The sequence below is a fragment of the Salvelinus sp. IW2-2015 genome, linkage group LG17 (genome assembly GCF_002910315.2).
Source record: "Salvelinus sp. IW2-2015 linkage group LG17, ASM291031v2, whole genome shotgun sequence".
In the NCBI taxonomy this organism is placed as follows: domain Eukaryota; kingdom Metazoa; phylum Chordata; class Actinopteri; order Salmoniformes; family Salmonidae; genus Salvelinus; species Salvelinus sp. IW2-2015.
In genome coordinates, this window is record NC_036857.1 from 21,536,022 (window position 1) to 21,539,366 (window position 3,345).

Sequence of the window (3,345 nt, forward strand, 5' to 3'; positions counted from 1 at the left end):
TTTTGGTCAGTACACACCTCATATTGTCAGTGTAAATTTGAAAAGTGTTGGAAGAACCTTCAGCTATTTGCATTTCCCAATATTAGCATGCGTTATATCTTACCTATTCAACATTGAGACTTTTGGTCTATATGTACACACTATACTTGGACTGTATATGAATAGTTTCATTCCAAAACACTATATATCCATTTTCAGAAATGTTGGTAAATGACAGACATGTATTTGTTTAAAATCTGTCACTTGATGGTTTAATTTTTGAGAGACAAACAATCACATTTTGTCACACAGTCAAATGTAACAAATAACTACATTTTTAATAAAGAACTGTACCAAAGAGACATTTGTGACATCAGTAAAAAAAAATTTTTTTTATCAATACAGTAATATGACATTTGTATGTAAACTATTTACATGTGTCATTTAGCAGATGATCTTATCCAGAGCAACGTACAGTTAGTGCATTCATCTTAAGAGAGCTAGGTGAGGTAACCACGTCACAGTCAAAAATACACAGCATAAGAACATTCCATTCCAGCTAAACAAATCAAATCAAACTTTATTTGCCACATGCGCCGGTAAATTGTAGACCTTAACGTGAAATGCTTACTTACAAGCCCTTAACCAACAGTGCAGTTCAAGAAGAAGAAAATATTTACCTGGTCGGCTAAAATAAAAAGTAATAATAAAAAGGAGCACAATAAGAATAACAATAACAAGGCTATTGTCACGATCGTGTGGAAGAGATTCGGACCAAAACGCAGCATGAGGAAAATAAGCCATCTTCCTTTTATTATTGAAGAAGGCAAAACGAAACAAAACACTTACAAACTACCAAAACAACATACGATCGTGAAGCTAAATAACGTAGTGCACACACACAGGCTACAAACGTTCTACATAGACAACTACCCACAAAAGCCTACTGCCTATGGCTACCTTAAATATGGCTCCCAATCAGAGACAAATGAATGACAGCTGTCTCTGATTGAGACCCAATCTAGGCAGCCATAGACATAACTAGACAACCTCACAATTATCTATCCCATACACAATACAACACCCATAGACTAAACAAAACACACACAACATACAATGCCCACCCCAACTCACGCCCTGACCAACTAAACATAATCAAAATAACATAAAAATAGGTCAGGAACGTGACAGCTATATACAGGGGGCACCGGTACCGAGTCAGTGTGCAGGGGTACAGGCTAGTTGAGGTAATCTGTAKATGTAGGTGGGGGCGAAGTGACTATGTATAGGTAACAAACAAACAGCGAGTCGCGGCAGTGTACAATTGTCTGATAAATTGTGTAAATTGTGTATATTGTCTGGTGGTGATTTTTATGAATTGTTCATTAGTCTTATGTCTTGGGGGTAGAAGCTGTTGAGGAGCCTTTTGGTCCTAGACTTGTCGCTCCGGTACCGCTTGCCGTGTGGTAGCAGAGAAAACAGTCTATGACTTGGGTGACTGGAGTCTCTGACAATTCTATTGGCTTTCCTCTGACACCGCCTGGTATATAGGTCCCAGATGGCAGGAAGCTTGGCCCCAGTGATGTACTGGGCTGTACGCACTAACCTCTGTAGCGCCTTACGGTCAGATGCAGAGCAGTTGCCATACCAGGCGGTGATGCAACCGGTCAGGATGTTCTCGATGGTGCAGCTGTAGAACCTTTTGAGGATCTGGGGGCCCATGCCAAATCTTTTCAGTCTCCTGAGGGGGAAAAGCTTTTGTCGTGCCCTCTTCAAGACTGTCTTGATGTGTTTGGACCATGATAGTTCGTTGGTGATGTGGACACCAAGGAACTTGAAACTCTCGACCTGCTCCACTACAGCCCTATTGATGTTAATGGGGGCCTGTTCGGCCCGCCTTTTCCTGAAGTCCAAGATCAGCTCCTTTGTCTTGCTCACATTGAGGGAGAGGTTGTTGTCCTGGCACCACACTGCCAGTTCTCTGACCTCCCTATAGGCTGTCTCATCGTTGTCGGTGATCAGGCCTACCACTGTTGTGTCGTCAGCAAACTTAATGATGGTGTTGGAGTCGTGTTTGGCCACGCAGTCGTGGGTGAACAGGGAGTACAGGAGGGGACTAAGTACCCACCACTGAGGGGCCCCAGTGTTAAGGATCAACGTGGCAGATGTGTTGTTGCCTACTCTTACCACCTGTGGGTGGCCCGTCAGGAAGTCCAAGATCCAGTTGCAGAGGGAAGTGTTTAGTCCCAGAGTCCTTAGCTTAGGGATGAGCTTCGTGGGCACTATGGTGTTGAACGCTGAGCTGTAGTCAACGAACAGCATTCTCACATAGGTGTTCCTTTTGTCCAGGTGAGAAAGGGCAGTGTGGAGTGTGATTGAGATTGAGATTGCGTCATCTGTGGATCTGTTGGGGCGGTATGCGAATTGGAGTGGGTCTAGAGTGTCCGGGATGATAGTGTTGATGTGAGCCATGACCAGCCCTTCAAAGCACTTCAAGGCTATCGACGTGAATGCTACGGGGCGGTAATCATTTAGGCAGGTTACCTTCGCTTCCTTGGAACAATGGATATATAGTGTGTTGCAACAAAACCAATGTTAATACAAATATGAAAACACATTTCTGATGAAAAAACACAGATGTGAAAAATTGGTGGATATGGCGTTTTGGAACCAAACTCTTTAATATGTACACCAGTACTGCAAATTCATAAATGGTTCCATTGTAGTTGGTTCTATTTCGGTGCACATTTTCAGAGTGTATGGCACAATACACAGCAATGTCAATACACCACAGTGGAATTGCAGATCTATAGAATGCAGATAGACACAGAGAGGACTGGTAAAGTGGAACATGTAACATAACATACTGGTTGACAGAATACTGACAGACATACAGAACACAGAGGTAATGTTGACAAAATGAGGATGTGGAAACTACACCAATAGAGTGTAGACCATCGCCAGATCAGAAGAGCAAGAACTGTATTTGTGAATACATACAGTCAGAATAGAGTCAGAGATTAACCACAGACAAAGCTGCAGAACAGAGGGGAAGGAGGTGGACGGATGGATGGTGAAATGACATTTAGGCTAGACGAGGGACCATCAAAGTCCAAGGATACACTATGCKAAAATAGATGCCCTCTGATTTTGTTCCGTCTTGCAGAATAGGCAGTTGATATTTTAGCCAATTTTGACCTTTTCTGACGAGATAAAGATCTTCAGCAGCCTAACATTTTGGAGAGGGTGAAGCATGAGGATAACCGTGTCTGAGGTCTGTGTGTAAGTGTGTATGTGCTCTCTGCACCCCACCCCCTCTCTGCACCCCCTCTCTCTCCACCACATGTCATTACATCACATTCCTAG